We start from the raw sequence: 20757 nt of genomic DNA, 5'->3' as shown, positions 1-20757 counted from the left end.
ACCATTGAAGCCCTTGGGACTTTGCTTTTCTTTATGTGGAGATTTTGAATGACTAATGTTTTTACTTGCTTTAGGTCTATTCAGTTTTCACCTTACTTCTTAAGTCAGTTGTGCTCATTTATGTCTTTCTAAGAATGTGTCTTTTTCATCTGCATGTCTATTTTGTTGGCATGAAGTTATTAATTGTGTTGTCTTATAATCCTTTTGATTTCTGCATAGTCAATAGTGACACCATTTTTATTCATTATTTTGATAATTTGTGTCTTTTTTCTTTTTGATGACTCGTGGTAACAGTGTGCAATTTTATTCATTTTTTCAAAGAACCAATTTTTGGCTTTATTTTTTCTATTGCTTTTCGCTTTTCTGTTTCATTTATTTCTGCTGTAATCTTAGGTGTTGCCTTTCTATAATTCTTTTTGTGTATCCCATAAAATGTGACATATTGTATTTTCACTATCATTCAGTAATTTTTTTTTTTATAGATTGAGATTCTCTGACTTTATTTATTTTTTATTTTATTTTTGAGACAGAGAGAGACAGAGCATGAACGGGGGAGGGGCAGAGAGAGAGGGAGACACAGAATCTGAAGCAGGCTCCAGGCTCTGAGCCATCAGCCCAGAGCCCGACCTGGGGCTCAAACTCACGGACCGCGAGATCATGATCTGAGTTGAAGTTGGACTCTTAACCGACTGAGCCACCCAGGCGCCCCAGTAAAAAATTTTTTTAATCTTTTGTGGTTTCTTTTTTGATATTTAGAAATGTGTTCTTGGGGCACCTGGGTGGCTCAGTTGTTAAGTGTCCGAATCTTGGTTTTGGCTCAGGTCATGATTTCACGTTTTGCGGGTCTGAGCCCTGCTTGGGATTCTCTCTCTCTCTCTCTCTCTCTCTCTCTCTCTCTCTCTCTCTGCCCCTTCCCCACTCGTACTCTGTCTCTCTCTGTCTCTTTCTCTCTCTCAAAATAAATAAACTTAAAAAGTATGTTCTTTAACTTCCAAATATTGAGGATTTTCCAAGATTTTTTTTCTATTGATTTCTAATTCTGTTCTATTCATAGGTTATGCTTTTTATGATCTTATTTATTTAAAATTTGTTGAGACTTATTTTATGACTTTGTGTATGGTCTAATTTGGAAAATATGTTTTGACATTTGAAAAATTGTGTGTTGTGGCATCATTAAATGGAGTAGTATATATGAGTTAGGTTGAGTAGGTGAACGATATTTTCTAATACTCTTGCTGCTTTTCTGTTCTATTAATTTTTTATAGGAAAGTATTGAAATATCCACGTATACTTGTCAAATGATCTATATCTTTTTTTCAGCTCTGTCGTTTTTTGCTCCACTGATTTTGGTGCTTTGTTTTAGTGCATATACATTTATGAACATTATTTTTTGTGATGTACTGACCCTTTTATCATTTTGAAATATCCCATTTTTGTTAAACATTATTTATTTTCTTTTTTAAATTTATTTTTCTTTTGTTTGTTACTGTTAAAATTTCCTTTTTATTTTTTTTAAATATTATTTATTGTCTATTTATTTTTTTTAAGTAGGCCCCAGTTTCAACATGTGGCTCAAACTCATGATCCTGAGATCAAGAGTCACATGTTCTACTGACTGAGCCAGCCAGCTGCCCCTCAAATACTATTTTTTTTTAAACATTAAAAAAAATTAAAAAAAATTTTTTTAATGTTTATTTACTTTTGAGATAGAGAGAGAGACACTCACAGTATGAGTGGGGGAGTGGCAGAGAGTGAGAGAGACACAGAATCCAAAACAGGCTTCACACATTGAGCTGTCAGCACAGAGCCCCACGTGGGGCTCCAACTCACGGACCACGAGATCATGACCTGAGCTGAAGTTGGGCGCTTAACTGACTGAGCCACCCAGGTGCCCCTCCCCCCCCAATATTTTTTTAATGTTTATTTATTTTTGAAGGAGAGAGAGACAGAATGTGAGTGGAGGAGGGGCAGAAGGAGAGGGGGAGACACAGCGTCCTAAGCGTCCTGAGCTGTCAGCACAGAGCCTGACATGGTGTTTGAACTCAAGAGCAGTGAGATCATGACCTACATGAAGTTGGATGCTTAACCGAGTGAGCCAACCAGGTGCCCCTCAAATACTACTTTTTAAAGCCTATTTTGTTTAATATTAGTGTAGTAACTCCAGCTGATTGCGGTTACTGTTTGCATGGCATCTTTTTCCATCCTTTTACTTTTAATATGTTTTTTGTCTTAGGATGTAAGATATGTATCTTTAGATGACACATGGTAGGATCTTGCTTTTTTATCTACTTTGACAATTTCTGCCTTTTGATTGAGGTGTTTAGACCATTCACATTTAATGTACTTATTAACATGGTTGGGTTTACATTTTCCATTTTGCTGTAGTTTTAATATGTGTCTTTTTTCTTTGAAGCTTATTTTATTTTTGAAGTATATTTATTTTGAGAGACAGACAGATGGTGCATGTGAGTGGGGGAAGGGCAGAGAGAAAGGGAAAGAGAATCTCAAGCAGTCTCCACCCTGTCAACACAGAGCACAATGAAATGTTCAATCCCCTGAATCATGAGATCATTACCTGAAGGAGATCTAGAGTCAGATGCTTAACCGACTGAGCCACCCAGCCCCACCCCCCAACAGTGATTGTACTTTTCAGCTCCAAAATTTCCATTTGATGTTTTTTTCTAATTTCTTTCTATTTGTGGAGAATCTATTTTTTGTTCATTGTTGTCTTACTTTCCTTTAATTCTTTAAATAAAGTCACTTGTGTTTCATCGAACATATTGGTAATAGCTACTTTGAAGTCTTTTTTTAAATCTAATATAATCTAGGGACACTGAGATAGTTTCCCCTATTTCTTTGTATGTCTCATAATTTCTTATTGAAAACTGGATATTTTAGATCATCTATTGTGGCAACTCTGGATTCTGATATTTTTTTTTTTCCCCTGAAAGTTGTGGTTTTGTTCATTTGATTGTTTCTTTGTTTAGTAATTTGCCTAAACTAAGTACAGTGACCGTGTGTCTCCCTTGTGATGTGTGGCACTGATAAATCTGGGGTTTTTTGTTTGTTTTGTTTTTTTAATATTCTTGTTTTGAGTTTTACATTTGGCTTTCTAGGACTTGATCCTGTGTCTGTGTATTGTAACATTTAAGCTGATTGTTGGACAGTGCTCGTGCTTAAACACATGAAATCAATAAGTCTTCTGTAATCTACTCATGGATCTCTGTATTGATAGAGGAATGTATTCGAAGTTTACACTGTTTTCAGGTGTGGTATAGCTTTCACTCTCTGCTGGGCTTTTTCACATTTGCTCTGTGCATGTGATTATTCAGCCTTAAGAATATGTGACTAGCTTTGTTCCTCTCTGGTCTTGATTGCACATCCTCTCAACCTTAGGTAAGAATATATCTATCCCAGTTATGACCATGACCTTGGACTAAAGTGGCTGTTTACTCTCCCTACTTGCCCACTTACAAGATGATCACTTCCACTGAAATGCTGCTGGACATGGGCATAACCTACCACTCAAGTTCAAGCCCTATTTGATGCCCTATTTGATGACAACAGAGATGTTTCCAGTCTCAGTGATCTTCCTCACCCTGGAAGAACCTCTTTGCTGACTGAGTTGTGGTTGATGGTGATAAGAGGCCAGACCAGAATGTAACAGGGTCTTAGTGTTCTTACCTAAAGATTAGCAGTCTTTCAAATATAAATGCTTCTCAAATTGTTATATCCCTTTGGTCAATTTCTAGAGCACTGAAATGACTGTGCTTATCAGTTTTGTCTAGCTCTTTAGTTTCTTTTTAGAAGAATATTTGCTGATTGTCTGGAAGTCCTACTTCTGGTCTTATATTATGTATATGTTTTTTTTTTCTTTACTTTATTACAGTGATGGAAAATTTATATGTTCTATTGTTTTATCTGTTTTTTGGAGGGTAAAGTTTTGTTTTATAGTGGTCCCAAATGTGGAGGAAAAAAAAAAGATTTTCTTGAAATGCCCAGTGGTTCTTGGCTGTGCATTCATATTAGAAATGAGAAAATCAAGAATGCTGGCAGTCAGCTAAAGGCCTGAATGAGGTTGACTTTTCTTTAGAAGTATCCATACCCATACTGCCTTTCCTAGTTTTCTAGACTGTTAATGCATTTCTTCAACCACAACACTTCTCCCATGTGCTTATTTTTTTCTTACTCACAGTCAGATATTTAATCAGGAACAAGAAAAAGACAAAGTACATAGTTGCTTGTACAAAAAGGTAGGGGAGGGAGATTTGGCATATTTTAGCTTCACTTCTTACTCCACACTTCTGTCAGGGATATCAAGCCATTCCCTTAATTGCAGCATTCTCTACACACAATCTAGGGTTTGACTTTTCCTTCTCTGCTTCTTCCATGAATGCTCTTTTATCTGTCACTTTGTATAAATTTATAGTGATGGCTTTCTCAGTCTCTTCATTGTTATGGCTTATATCCTCTCCCCCAACCACTAACACACACCTTTATTATCTTTTAAGGGGATGTCAGGGAAAAGGGGAAAATGCATGCTGATTGGTCTTCCTAATCAAAAATTTTGTCCACATAATTAAAAAAAAATTTTTAAGTCACGTCTACTCCCAACATGGGTTCAAACTCATGACCCCAAAATCAAGAATCGCCACCAATGAAGCCAACTAGGCACTCCTATCCACGTATTTTAAACAGTTGCAGTGTAACGTGTACATGCTGTCTTGGGTCCTGCTTTCACTTCGCCATTTAAGCATTTTGTACAATGCTCTACATCTTTATAATTCTTGTTTGTAGCAGTATATGAATGTATTTTTAAAGAAACAGTTTGCTGTGTCTTTTTTATTACAGGGCTTTTGCATTTTAATTACTGCCTCCTCTATTTTTACTCTTTTCTCCATAACTTCCCTCAGGTGACCCATGATAACAACATTGACAGTTTGTGAAGCAGTAAATCTTAATTTTTTTCCCCTTTGGTTAGCCGATTGGCTGAAAGCTATCAAGAAGGGCAATTTGCCCTGGAGCAGGCTGACATTGTCGTCCAGAAGGCAATTTCAGTTATTTATAGGTTTTCCAAGAAATCTTGTGATTTCAGCTATGGAGTATAGATGATGTGTTGTATCTCTAAAATGGTGTCCTAGCTTTGGCATCTTCACCCTACTTCACAGGTGGAACTGAACCATTTCTCTCTTTATAATTCCTGTTTCCCCTTTTGTTCAAATTCAGTTCCCAGAGTGGCCAAGTTATTTATGAGGATGTTTGTCTGTTTTTGATGAAATAACAACTAGACGTCAGCTTGGTTTAATGAATGTTAGTAACAATTAAGCACTTGAATATTAGACACCAGAGAAAGGCAAAAAGTATGAGGACAATCAGTAAATGTCAAAAGAAACATTTGGAACCTTTATAGCAGATTTCTAGTCGACCTAGGCCTAACCAAGAGATCAGTTTCATGGGTTGAAGATAACAAAATAGTCTTTTCTACTAAATAGCACATTTATTGTTTAACTTTTTTCCTTCTTTTAATAAGGCAACATAAATAAAAAGCATAGATTTTGGAGCAAAGAAGTAAAACTTATTATTTGTGCATGATGCAAAATTAAAGAAAAAATATAAGAACATTAATTTAGCAAATACCCCGGATAAGAACATCCATATTCAAAAATTATACAAATACATATTTAAACAAAAAAGTGAAAAGATTTTTGCAAAGACATACTGTTTACCCTAACACTGAAAATATGAAGTCCCTAGGAATACATCTAACATAATAAGAGATATACAAAACTCCTATGGGGAAAGTATAGCACTATTGTGTGACAATAAGAACTTGGTAAGTGGAATGATATACCATACAGATGGCTTGCAAAACTCGATGTTTTAACAGATGCCCAATTCAATCAGTGTAGTCTCAAATTCCTGTTTGTTTTGGTGTGGAAGGGGGAATACTTGACAGTAGATTATAAGATGATATGGAAAAACAAAGGGCCAGTCATCAAAAATAGCAACAGTATACTTTAATGGAGGGAAAGACAAATAGACTGGTGGAACCCCACTAGTGAAAACGTGATCCATGGCTCCATAGCATTGGTGGCATTATCTAGAAGCTTCTTAGAAATATAGAATCCCAAATCCCAACCCCCAATCAACTGAATTAGAATCTATTTTAACAAGAATATCCAGAAGAGTGAGAAAAAAAATGGTTTTAACAAACTGTTCTGGAAACTAAACTGGTAATTAACAGGATAAAAGTAATTGTATTGAAATGCTTTGCTTCTGTGTGGTACATCCATCCTTTACTCTGTAAAATCTACATTTATTTAGGAACATTTGAAAAATCACTGACAATGAAAGGAATGTTTTGCATGTAGATTTTTCTAGATGCGTATCTTATTCATGTGTCCGTAGTCTATGGATCGTCTAGTTAATAAGTTTTCTTAGGTACCCCAACTTTTGCATGTCTTGATGTATTTCTGGTCTCTTGACTCATGCCTGTATGTCAGAACTTCATGATAGTACTGTCACTACCATCGTAAACAAGTAATGTGACCATACCCCCTCCATTGTGACGGTGATAAAGTTTTATCTAATTATTTTATAGGTGTATTTTGTATATGTTGGGGAGGAAAAATGAAGATAATAAAGAAAAGGCAGCTCTTCCACTGACAACTTGGAAGGAAATAATTTCCCCTTATTTAGCATTAGAAGACCAGCTCATTCTTCGAGTCTTCTGAAACAAAATTAGGTAAGAGAAGTTTTTCTTCATATTTTGAATAATTTGTTCTCTGCTCGCTCTGTCTCCTTGAAGGCTTCTGTAATTCTATTCCTTTGGCCTCGAAGAGAAATACAGTTAGCATTTTCCTTTAGGAAGTTCGTGTGCCAGCCAGCTGTCAGCCTTATGATGTACCTGATCTCCGATGTCAGGGGAAGCACAATTCAATTTTAAACTAAGTCTTCTGCACCACAGTGCAGCGGGACTGCCAGCAGCTCTTTTTTATGTACCTTGCTTTGAAATGCTGCCTTCTACCCAAACAGTACAGTTTTATTTTTAAATCCTTTGTGTGAGATAAAACCACCACTAACTGACTTTCCTTGTCTTTAGTTAAAAATCAATGAATTGAACGAAATAATCTGTAAGCATTTCTTAGCTACTCTTCCTCATTTCTAGAAAAGAAAGTCCCACTGCTTGTTTAACTTATGACTCGTCTCAACATGTTGAAAGCATTGACTATAAGGCATAACATTCAGGCTCTGAAAGGAACTGTGACAAGTTCAGTCAAAAGGGAAAAGAGGAATAATTTATAAAAGATGCTGCAGATAATGATGCCAGCCAGTTATTTTAAAATGCATCCATCTCACCTTCTAATGAATTAGATTTGTCAACAGCAAATGTTTTATGCACCACTTCTAATAAAAGTGGCATGCTAGCAATGCGGCGCTTTGAGGTTGGCTTCTTCAAAGCCTTAGGAGCATCTTCAATTCAAAGATATTTTTTAAATAATAGATATTAAAAAGTATATTTAAATAATATTAAGGTTGTGACACAAACACCACATGACAAAATTCAGGAGTTTCAAAGCAGACACTGACATGCCATCACTATTTCACATAGTACCTGTTTTTTAAATTAGGAGAGCAACAGACTCATTTGGGGATTGTGTGTCAATTTAACTTTAAATTCTCTGTTGTTTTGGTTGGTGTCACAACCTTAATGTCAGCTTTTCAAATAGGTTTCTACGTTTCCTTTAGTTCGGGGTCATTAAAAACTGCATATGATAAATCTAAGAGGCATAAATGGGTCACACTGAACTGGAATTTGTTGCTTCTCTGCTGTTGAAAGACAAGTAATGCCTGCCTTGTAAATGGACAAGTTAGCTCAGGCATTTTGGTGAATTTCTGGTTTTTCAGAAATTTGATTCAGACTAATAGAAACCCAAATAACCAGATATGAGATGTTGATATAATTCTGTTCATAATCGACTCTTCTTGTGCCTCCAGTCTTAACCATTGGATCTTGGTCGTCACCTCCATAGATGTTGAGAATCACAGTTTCCACACTTGATATTTTTTTTTCACTAAGAGTATAAGTTATTTCCTCTGGAACAACCCTTATTCGGTGTAGTTGAGTATATGTAAAACCTGCCTTAAAACTTCATATGGTAGTCTTTTATATAAAACACTTTTATGTAGATTTTTTGGCAGGGGCAAAATCTTGTGTTTTAAAGTAACACTTGTTACAGAAAGTAAAATGTAAAGTAAAATGGAATATGTTGTGTTGTGTGTTAAAAAATTTTCTAGTACCCCACCACATGTTAAAGAGCAACCAAGAGCATTCTGCAGGGAAAGAGCAAAAGAGGAGAGAGAGGAGGGAAAGAGTAATCTATTCATTCACATTCCTTTCTTCTCCTGGATTCTTATCTGTCATGATCTCACAACTCAGGTCTGAATTGTCTATGCTGAATCTAGTTTTAATTTAGAAAAATAAACATATTAGAATCTGTCCCATAGTTGTCTTTTTCATCACCTGTGTTAGAGGTACAAAAGATTAAAAGAGAAGCAAATTACCTATTGATCTTTTCTTGCTGGCTCAAAGATACTGACTAACCAAAAACACTACATAATTCTCATCTCCTCCTTGATTGAACCACTAGGTTTTACCTTTCCTGGTTTTTATCAATGACTCAGCAAACATTAATCTTTTCTAGTTCCCTCTAGTTCCATTCTGTTCCCTCTATCTATCTATTTTTCAAGCTGTGTTAAATTTTAGACATTTTTAATAGTTTTCATTTAGGACGATGCTGTGAAATCTTCACTTCTGGTCCTAACTTTTCCTATTCACTGGACCCTCCCATATCACATCATTATTAAATCATCACAATTCTGACAAGTAATAGTCTTTCTAAGCCCTAGTCCTCAACAGGAAGAGGGAATTATGCTGCGTGGTGTAGTGGTTTGAAAATCTGTACATTTGTTTGTGAAGGTTTGGACTAAATCCTTTAAACCCATTTAAACTCTACTTAGTGTCCTTTGTTTGAACATTTTGTTTTTTAAATAACAAATGCCCCCCCCCTTTTTTTTTTTTTAAGATTTATTTCTAAGTAAACTCTACACCCAACATAAGGCTTAAACTCACAACCCCAAGACCAAGATTAGGGTTGCATTTTCTACCAACTGAGCCAGCCAAGCACCACTGAACAAATTTTTAAAATCATGATTATTGTTCATACTAATACTAATTCTTATTTCTATTTGATAAAAATGAAAAGTTTTAAGCAAAAATGGCTGTTTCTAAATTCAGAGGAAGCTATTCAAATAAATGAATCAGAACTCACTATATACCTACAATATTAAAAATTTCTCTGCAGAAAAACAAAATATTATAGGCCAAGCTGGTTTCTTGCAAATTCATTTAGAGCAGGTTCAGATTTATGTATTTAATAAACCTGGATCCAACTTACGTATTAAATGTCCTTTATTGTACAGTGATGTCCCAGTGACTGCCTGGGAAAGAATGATGGAATTTTATTTATTGTTTCTGCTGTATCAGTCATTTCTATAAATGACTTTCTAATGGGATACAATATATGTTTTTAATAGTTTTTTATAATATTAAGAGTTAATATTTATTGAGTGCTTTCTATATGCCAGTGACTGTTGTGTAAACAATCCATGGATTATCTCATGTAATCCTCATTACAACAATTTAATGATCTTACTATTTTACAGATGTGGTAGAGGCCCAGGAGAAGGTTGCAAAACTAGTAAGTAATGGAGCTAGAAGTCATACACCAGTAGTGTGACTCCAAAGCTTGCATTCTAAAACCCTCACTACTCAAAATGTGGTCCCTGGACCAGCAGAATCACCATTAGCTGGGAACTTGTTAGAAATGAAAAATCACAGACCTACTGAAAATCTACATTTTTAACAAGATTCCCAGGTTATTAACTTTGAGAGAACAGTTCTAAACTGCTATGGTCTCCTGCCCTTCTATATGTGCAGAATAAATTTTTTTAGGTTTTTTTTTTTTTAATGTTTATTTATTTTTGAGAGGGAGAAAGACAGAGCATGAGTGGGGGAGAGGAGAGAGAGAGAGGGAGATACAGAATCTGAAGCAGGCTCCAGGCTCTGAGCTGTCAGCACAGAGCCCAATGCGGGACTTGAACCCATGAACCGTGAGATCATGACCTGAGCAGAAGTTGGATGCTCAACCAACTGAGCCACCCAGGCGCCCCATAATAAAATTTTTTAAACTGATTTCTATTTTTATCTGCAGTGTAATACTGAATGCTCATCTTTATGCTGTTTTGGGTGTTCCTATTATATGTAAAGTGTATTATAAAGAGATCTGACAAGTAAACATGAGCAGCCATCCGAGGTTAGACCCCAAGTTATCTTGAAATCAGTTGTATAAAGAGTGGGGGGGGGGGAAGGAGAGGAAATGGGGCTGACATCCCATAGTGTAAAGGGCAAGAGGTCTTTTCTCTCCACAATAGTACCTAACTACTCCAACACCCGAGACTTTCTTACAAGCACAGTGTAGCACACTGCCTTGAGTACAAATTCTAGAGACCACTGGCAGGGGTTTGGATGTCAGCTCCTATTTCTAGTTTTGTGGGACCTCAGGAAAGTTAAACAGCTGTCTGTACCTTAGCTTCACCATCTGGGAAATGAGGTCTAAAATGGTTCTTATTTCACAGGATTATCGGAATGATGAAATGAGTAATCCATGTAATCCATGCAGAGGGTCTAGAACAGAGCCAGATATGAAGCAAGTGCATAAATGTTAGCTACTGTAGTTTAATGTTGCTATGATTTCCATCTTAGAATAGAATAGATTCATATCATATACTTCTTGGTTCTCAGTTGGTAATAAATTGACAGATACTGTTGTTAGCATAGCTCATCACATAAAGGGATATCTTTGCTGTTAGAGTCCAAACCATAAACTTCAGTATTTGGATTTTTCTGAAAAATATCTCATTGAGGCACTTCCTGCCTGTGAGTTCTGCTAAAGGCCACTTGATTGTGGTACTTAACCAGTTAAGTCCAGTGAAATCAGGTGAAAATAAAAATGAAATATGTTAATATATTGAATTCTTTTTTAAAAAAAATTTTTTTTAACGTTTATTTATTTTTGAGACAGAGAGAGACAGAGCATGAACGGGGAGGGGCAGAGAGAGAGGGAGACACAGAACCGGAAGCAGGCTCCAGGCTCTGAGCCATCAGCCCAGAGCCCGATGCGGGGCTTGAACTCACAGACCACGAGATCATGACCTGAGCTGAAGTCGGCGCTTAACCGACTGAGCCACCCAGGTGCCCCAATATATTGAATTCTTAAATACGTATGCTTTTAAACTGAACAAAGATAATGAGAATTGTAAACCCATTTGGCCAACTACTTGCATAAGTAATAGAGGAAAAATTAAGTGGATAAAGAATATTTGAGGTGCCTGGTTGGCTCAGTCTGTTCAGCATCTGACTGTTGATTTTGGCTCAGTTCATGATCTCAGCATTGTGGGATGGAGCTACATCGGGCTCTGTTCAGATGAGTGTGGGGCCTGCTTAAGATTCTCTGTCTCTGAAAAAATAAATAATTAAATAAAATTTAAAAAAAGAAAAAAGAATGTTTAAAGGCTGAAGACTCCAGAAGCTTCTTTGTTTCCTTTGGGGAAAGTAATTCTGAAATTAATCATGATAGTCTCTGGGGGAGTAATGGTTTAGTGTGCAAGTACTCCCTTAACTTTTTAAGAATGTGTCTAATATGTGAAGTGAGATTGCATGTTCCTGGAAAGTAACATTTTGAAAGCTGACTTGTGAAAGGCACTGAGATAAAAATAGTTGGTGAAAAGAATGCCCTGGGAAACTTAAATTGCCAATGTCAAGACCCATACCTAGAGAGTTTAATGCACTAAGGCCTGGGATGAGACCCAGGTATTTGAATTTTTAACAGTTGCTGGGGTAATTCTGCTTCAATTAGTCTTGGACTACACTTTGAGAAACACTACAATAGAGTCAAGGACACAAATTTGATGCTATTTTTTTCCGTTTTCTTTATCTTCTTGGTTCTCTTCTACTCCCTGTTAGTGGTCCCATGCCAGTCCTTAATTTTCTGATTCTTTTTCTTTTTTACCCTTCTCAAAAAAAACATCTCCTCTGGATTGATTAGTCATGTCTTTATGGATGGTTCTACAAAATGATCACAAAGGTCTCTTTAAAAAAAAAAAGTTTATCTTGAGAGAGAACACCAGTACTGAGAGCCCACCCAAGAGTGGGGGAGGGGCAGAGAGACAGGGAGAGAGTGAATCCCAAGCAAGCTCTGCATTGTCAGCCCAGAGCCCAAAGTGAGGCTCTGTCCCATGAACCTCAAGACCTGAGCTGGAATTAAGAGGTAGATGTTTAACTGATTGAGCCACCGAGACATCCCCAAGGTCTCTCTTTAATCTAAAAATATTTAAGCCAAAATGCAGGTGCTTAAATCATTCTAGAGGCTGTGGGTGCATTAAAAAATAAATAAAAATGAAGAAAGAAAAAGGAGTAGAATAGAGAATAGAAATCAAAGCAAGAATTAAGGATCAGTAGTGGTTCATGAAACCTATGTTTAAGATGAGTATGTGCACACATACACATGAGTTTGCAATGCACTTATTTTAGAGAGAGCACACAAGTACTTTTTAACCTGTGAATCATAATCCAAAAATTTTTTAAGGTACTGTCTGAGTCTTGGTATTCCAGGCTTCAGTGTGACATTGTTAATGATATGTTTTCTCATGCATTCATCTCATATATCGCCTCCATCTCTACTCTGGACATTTCCATTTGTATAATACACTCAAAATCATCTGTGTAAAAGTACATTTGCCATGTCTTCTTATCACCATTTACCTCCTATATTTTATATCTATTCATAACTTCATCCAGATTAAAGTTTCAGAATTTCCTTTGTAATAATTTAGCTCCTTCTCGTTTGTCTATCCTTATGCCCCAACCGTAGAAAACGTATGGGTGACCATGGTAGTGACCCACCCCTCAGCTAACTCCTCAAAGGCTAGCATGGACATGCACTAGATGGTATCTATAACCGCCTTCAGCAAGGCTGTAAGAGCCCTTGACAGCAAGCATGCCCTGCTCTGTTTGATGCCCATCTTTTTACAATTAGTTTTTTCCTGCCCTGAGTTTTATTGCCCAGGAATACCCACACCTTGGCTTTCACTCTTTGCTAGCTTCTAATGACACATCCACACATCTCCTATCTCTTATGGTGCCTTTATAATTTTCATATTGTCCTGTTTGGTTTCTCTAATGACTTGGGTCTCAAATCCAAGCTTGGGACATGTGACACATGTACCTGGGACATGTGACACCTGCCTGGTTTTCTCTCAGCTATACTTGCCTGCCTCATTCAGCAACCCAAGTTTTATACTCTGGAAAGTCATTTCAAAAACCATCTTTCCTTTTCTCATGGCCCATCATCCTCTTCCTATTCATCATGACCTTCATGTGGGTTAATTCACTATCTTAATTGTTCTTCCTGCCTCTGTTCTCTCATCTTAACACTGAAAAATATTTATACAACATTAGTTAGGTACTGCCTTAGTAAAACACAAAAAAAAAAACAAAAAGAAAAAAACACAAGAAAAAAGAAAAACACTCTGACTCCCTATTTTGTATAGGATTTACAAAATAAAGCCCAAATATTTTCCTTCTAGAGGAAAAAAAACCTTAGCATACCTTTTCAATTTTTTTTTTTTTTTAAGTACGTTCTAGGCCCAACATGGGGCTTGAACTCATGACCTTGAGATCAAGAGTTACATGCTCTACTGACTAAGCGAGTCAGGTGCCCCATACCTGTTTGGTTTTATTTTTCACTATTTTCATCTGTGAGTTTTCTGCTCTGTCTTGCCCAAACAGTCCCATTTATGCTCTAGGGATATTCTAATCACTTTAATTACCAGGGGCCCCTCTTGGTGGTGGTTCATGAATCTGGAGCAGGTAGTTGTGGCTGGGGTTTAGGAGTGTGTCCTAGTACATACAAAGAAACCTCAAGATGGGAACCTCAGGGCACCTGGGTGGCTCAGTTGGTTAAGTGGCTCTTGATTTTGGCTCAGGTCCTGATCTAATGGTGTTGCAAAAGACCTCACCCTCCCCCCAACTCCACCGCGAGGTGGTCATAGAGCCTATTTAGGATTCTCTGTCTCTCTGCCCCTTCCCCACTCGTGCATACATCCACGCACATGCGCTCTCTCAAAAACAAAACAAGAGAGAACAAAACATGGGGACCTAATTATATATTGGTAATACGCAAGTTATTAAGAAGAGTCTAGGTTCTGGAAGAGAATAGAAATGAGCAGGAGACAAACTCATTATTTACTTCTCAAGTTAACTGGCTAAGGCTTCTTATGTCCTCTCTTCACTAGTTGTTGGATCATTCCAGATTAGGAGAAGGCTTCAACCTACATATGGTGAGAGATTAAATGTCTTCAACTGTGGAGCCTGGGAGGCTGTAGATTTTAGAAGATCACTGGGCTCCCACCTTCAGGAAATGCCTTTATCTTACTTTTTCTTGGTGGCTTGACTTCTCTATCTCCATCTGCTTCGAAGGAACTTCCCACTGCAGGATTCTAGGTCATTTGTTACTTGAACCATTCAGTTGATACTAAATTAGCTAATGCAGTATTTTTTGTATTTTTAAATTTTTTTTCCATTTTTTTGTCAAATTTATTTATTTTGAGAGAGAGAGAGAGAATGTGTGTGGGAGTTGGGGAGAGGGGCAGAGAGAGAATCCCTAGCAGGCTGCATACTGTCAGTGCAGGTACCCGATGTAGGGCTCCATGTCTTGAACCAAACCATGAGATCGTGATCTGAGCTGAAATCAAGAGTCAGAGGCTTAGCTGACTGAGCCACCCCAGTGCCCCAAATTAGTTTTTGCTTTTTGTGTTAGAATTAAGACATGCTCATTATAAGTTCAGATAGATAAAGGAAGTTACTAAGAGTAAAAATTTCTTTTTTCCCTGTCCCATTTTAGTTCCATTGCCCATAGATTAGCACTGTTACTAGCTTGTTGACTATCGTTCATGATATTTTGGGATGATTTGTTTTTTTCAAAAGCATTTTAACTATATCATGCTATATATGTAGTTCTGCAACTTATTATTTTTTTAATGAAATAATGCAGCTCTTTGGAATCTTTTTATGTCATGCCATACAGAGCTAGATTATCATTTTTATATGTACGTAAGTTCTTTTACTTAAGTTATATTTTTATTTAAAATATTACATATAGTGATAACATATATTGAGTTTGCCCAAGATAGTCTCAATTTATGCCTTTTGTCCTAGTATTTCATCTGGTTTAGCATTTGTCTCCGATTTTTCATTTTTGAATAAAGTATTATTTAATAGTTGCATGTAAACCAGCTTAGGTTTAGGTAGACCTATATTTTGTATTTCTACATTCTGACATAATCTCATATGTGAGATTCCAGTGTACTAAACGAAATTCTCACTTTACCATATGGTTAAGTTGGCAATCTCCCATTTCCCTTTTCCACATCCTTTCTGGAAGTAATAATAGCTTAACACACCTTTTTCAAGGGTAACATGAGGGTGCTTGCTGATAAAATGAATGTGCTCTGGCATGAGCAGTTAGGTACAGCTAACTTTTTCAGGCTTTGGGTAGTGGTGGTGGCAGAAGTATTTGATGCTGCTCCTTCTGCTGGACACTTGATATGTCAGCCACTTGGTGCTCAGCCCATGCCCTTGCCCATGGGTTGCATAACATTTGCCAGCTTTTGTTCAGTCTCGCCAATAGAGTGAATGCAGCCTGAAATCTATTGCCACAAGTTTTTTATCATGTATCATAAATCTACAACTACTTTTATTGTTGAGTAACACATTTTTATTTTGTAATAACCCTTTTGGTGGCATTGATTTCAAACACAACATGCATGAGTATGCGCACACACACACACACACACACACACACACACAGCCGTGCACATTTAACAGCACGGAATTTTGTTTAACTTATGGAGTTGAAATAATGTGTAACTCAAACTATGGGGGCTATAATGACATCACTGATCACATGAAAATAAGAACACATGCTTCTGCTGATGAATCAGCAACATCTATTGCACAGTCATATTTTAAGATTGTGCCTGAAAATGCTACATTTAATAACTCACCTGCAGAAGGTACATTTATGTGCCACTCTGTGAAACTTTACTTTTTATTTAGGTCAAGTGGTTCTTCTAAGTTAACTTCTGTCATTTTCAGTTACAGGTCTTCTTGTTCATATAAGAAAGGTGAATCAATAACTATTAATGTGTTGGCTCCATTAATAGAACCTTATCAACAGTTAAATAATCCCAATTTTAAATCAGTATCATTGGATATTTCTAATAAAAGATTAATTAATTCCAATAATGGTTCAAGTTTCATGTCTAATTCATGAAATTAAAGTAGAGCATTTATTTTTTACCTATTTATTGTAGTTTATTTTTTAAAAATATTTATTTATTTATTTATTTATTTCTTCAATATATGAAATTTATTGTCAAAATGGTTTCCATACAACACCCAGTGCTCATCCCAAAAGGTGCCCTCCTCAATACCCATCACCCACCCCCCCCTCCCTCCCACCCCCCATCAACCCTCAGTTTGTTCTCAGTTTTTAACAGTCTCTTATGCTTTGGCTCTCTCCCACTCTAACCTCTTTTTTTTTTTTTTTCCTTCCCCTCCCCCATGGGTTTCTGTTAAGTTTCTCAGGATCCACATAAGAGTGAAACCATATGGTATCTGTCTTTCTCTGTATGGCTTATTTCACTTAGCATCACACTCTCCAGTTCCATCCACGTTGCCACAAAGGGCCATATTTCATTCTTTCTCATTGCCACGTAGTACTCCATTGTGTATATAAACCACAATTTCTTTATCCATTCATCAGTTGATGGACACTTAGGCTCTTTCCATAATTTGGCTATTGTTGAGAGTGCTGCTATGAACATTGGGGTACAAGTGCCCCTATGCATCAGCACTCCTGTATCCCTTGGGTAAATTCCTAGCAGTGCTACGGCTGGGTCATAGGGTAGGTCTATTTTTCATTTTTTGAGGAACCTCCACACTGTTTTCCAGAGTGGCTGCATCAGTTTGCATTCCCACGAACAGTGCAAGAGGGTTCCCATTTCTCCACATCCTCTCCAGCATCTATAGTCTCCTGATTTGTTCATTTTGGCCACTCTGACTGGCGTGAGGTGATATCTGAGTGTGGTTTTGATTTGTATTTCCCTGATAAGGAGTGACGTTGAGCATCTTTTCATGTGCCTGTTGGCCATCTGGATGTCTTCTTTAGAGAAGTGTCTATTCATGTTTTCTGCCCATTTCTTCACTGGGTTGTTTGTTTTTCAGGTGTGGAGTTTGGTGAGCTCTTTATAGATTTTGGATACTAGCCCTTTGTCCAATATGTCATTTGCAAATATCTTTTCCCATTCCGTTGGTTGCCTTTTAGTTTTGTTGGTTGTTTCCTTTGCTGTGCAGAAGCTTTTTATCTTCATAAAGTCCCAGTAATTGATTTTTGCTTTTAATCCCCTTGCCTTTGGGGGGATGTGTCAAGTAAGAGATTGCTACGGCTGAGGTCAGAGAGGTCTTTTCCTGCTTTCTCCTCTAGGGTTTTGATGGTTTCCTGTCTCACATTTAGGTCCTTTATCCATTTTGAGTTTATTTTTGTGAATGGTGTAAGAAAGTGGTCTAGTTTCAACCTTCTGCATGTTGCTGTCCAGTTCTCCCAGCACCATTTGTTAAAGAGGCTGTCTTTTTTCCATTGGATGTTCTTTCCTGTTTTGTCAAAGATTAGTTGGCCATACGTTTGTGGGTCTGGTTCTGGGGTTTCTATTCTATTCCATTGGTCTATGTGTCTGTTTTTGTGCCAAAAAAATATTTATTTTTAAGGAGAGAGAGAGAGAGCTGGGAAGGGCTAGAGAGGAAAGGAGAGAGAGAATCCCAAGCAGGCTCCACACTGTTAGCACAGAGCCTGACACGGGGCTTGATCTCACCATCCATAAGACATGACCTGTGCCGAACCAAGAGTCAGAGGCTTAACCGACTGAACCTCCCAGGTGCCCGAAAAGTAAAGCATTTAGACGTTCATTCTCTAAACAGTGAAATACTTGGCATTATTGTGGATCCTACTCTAAATTGAATTCCAAACTGCAACATGATAAAATTTTTTGGTCTTAGTGGTATTAAAAATATGCTGTAGTAGAACACAACACCATAAAAAATTTAAATAAATATAGAACCTATGAAGAGAACCTATACTTGGAATATGTTGTGATGCCATGGTAACTCATAATTATACCCCAAATACTCTGCAAATTTACCTATCTAAATAGGAGATGTGGTTGTCAAAAAGACAAATATGTTTATACACAAGATAACCAGCCTTAACTTTTTATGATTAGATTGCTGTTGAAGAAAATAAAAATAACTTAAGCATGGCAGTATACACTTTTTATTTTTGGATTTAGAAATATTCGAAACTTTGAAGAATTTAAGTATTTTGGAAATTGACTTTAAGTGCTTATCATGGTATTAAATACTCTTGTAACATTACCCTCTAAATTTTTTGTTTCATTTTCTTTAAAATCTATATGAAATCTTTAATCAGAGTGTTCAACAAATGTTAGGCAAAAAAAAAATCAATTTTATATGATGCATTTAGGGAATTGAATTGAAACCAATGCTCACAAATAAATAGGAAGACCATGAAATGTATCCCTATGAAATTAAAGGGAAGACTGAACAAATTAAATGATGAGAACTCAAATGGTCTACAAGATTTAATTGTGAAATTCCATAATTGTGTTTTGAAATATGCAGACTAATAAGAAACATCTTTTGATGGAGTTTATATTTTTAATTGGATAAATTGATATTCTAGCTCAGAGTAAAGTTGAACTGAGAAAGCCTGCAGCATCTAAGTTTAGCACAACATTGAAACTAATCATAAATACGTGATGAGGTTTTTTTAATTTCAGAAATTTAATTTATATGTATTTGAGTTTTGTTTATTGATCATAGTCTCCATGGAGGAAAAAAAAATATATACAAAGAGCCCAAACCACTACCTTTAAGAACATTTAGGCTAAGTATTAATATATTTTATTAATAAAAATTCAAACTGAGGATATTTTCCATTTAGTAAAATTTGCTGTGAACTTAATAAATTTACCAAGTAACTTAACATCTGAGGGAGACTATACAGGTGTCAACAATTTACAATTTACCAACCCTAAAATGCAGTTTAGAAAAATATAAAAAATATATGATCATAAAAAATACTTTTCTCAGAAAAGTATCTGTGAGAGACAGATATAGCTAAGAAATTATTTAAAGTATATGGAAATGAATCATGTATATTTTTTAAATATTCAAATAACAAACTTTTTACTTTAATCACAGATACAAGAATTCTTTAGAAAGCATGTGTTTTTTTTAGTTTATTTATTTATTTTGAAAGAGAGAGCGAGAGTCAGTGGGGTAGGAGCAGAGAGAGGGAGAGAGAGAGAATCCCAAGCAGGCTCTGCACTATCAGCGCAGAGCCCTATGTGGAGCTTGAATTCAGGAACCGTGAGATCATGACCTGAGCTGTAGGTGAATGCTTAAGTGAATGAGCCACCAAGGTACCCTGAAAGCATGTAATTTTTGAAAGTAGTGTTTGAATATAATTATTAATGTAGATTGTAGGTCCACAGCTAAAGTAAGACCATTTAATTGGTCAATAATCAACATTTGAAAAATTATGTAATTTTAATTATTTTCAGTACCTTTTTTATTCTAAAAAAGACCTGGTTTGGGTGACCCCCCTCCTTGCCAAATTTCCCTCTACAAATTAACAAGTTCTTTTGATTTTTCTGTCTCTTAAGAGTATGATTTTTCTCCCAGTCACGTGGACTTAAAATCTTGCTATAAACGATTTCTATCTCTGTTTTACAAAAACCATTCTCTTGGGAGGATAGAGAATGAGTTAGAGGGAAATGATGAAGTTTGAACCTATTCAGGTACAATAGGATATGGATGGGTAGGAGATATAAGAGAAGACTGATCATTTGGCTATGAGATTAATGAGAAAATGGTAGAATGTGTAAGATGACTCCCACTCACAGACATGAGTACCCGAGTTGATAGTGGGGCTGTTAACTATCATAGGGACCTCAAGAGAAGAAGGAGAGAAGGTGCTCCAAAACACAGGTTGTAGCAGAGGACATGGATAGAAATTAATTTGACCAAGAGGAAGATTAAGAAAATGAGTAAAGGACAGAGCTGTGGTGTCCAACATAGCACTGGGAAAGGAACAGGGCTCCAATAGGCAATGGTTTGGCCTATGGAGAAGGGAGTACCCAAGATTAATGCCAAGTGTAACAGGTTGGAGGGAAGACTTGACATCTGGCAATTGTGAGGTTCTAATAACTGTAGGAGGAATTTAGGCCTAGCTTAGACAGGAAATGGTCCAAGAAATATCTTATCATTTGGAACTTTCAGATTCAAATTCAATAAATTAAATTTCCAAGGTATAATGCTCTTTAGTATATTTTTACACTGTAACTTTTATTCTAATACTTTTCTACAAACTTAGTATTATTATTTCTTTTTACTATAACTTTTTTTCAGAGTTTTACTTTGTACAGGGGCACATTGATTAGTATAGAGTGGACTTTAAAAAAATATTATTATTATTATTATTATTATTAATTATTATT

The 20757-nt window shown here is 36.4% G+C and overlaps 1 protein-coding gene across 3 annotated transcripts in view; it reads left to right on the top strand.

Annotated features, from left to right (window-relative positions):
• Positions 1-20757, top strand: part of KIAA0825 (KIAA0825 ortholog) — a 385582-nt gene that overhangs the window by 12273 nt on the left and 352552 nt on the right. For all 3 annotated transcript variants that reach the window (XM_047877364.1, XM_047877370.1, XM_047877379.1), the window contains exon 2: positions 6602-6745. The gene's annotated coding sequence lies outside the window, so the exon portion shown is untranslated. The remainder of the gene's footprint in view (positions 1-6601; positions 6746-20757) is intronic.

Source organism: Prionailurus viverrinus, chromosome A1 (genome assembly GCF_022837055.1).
Source record: "Prionailurus viverrinus isolate Anna chromosome A1, UM_Priviv_1.0, whole genome shotgun sequence".
Taxonomy (NCBI): domain Eukaryota; kingdom Metazoa; phylum Chordata; class Mammalia; order Carnivora; family Felidae; genus Prionailurus; species Prionailurus viverrinus.
This window is presented reverse-complemented; position numbering and strand designations above follow the sequence as displayed.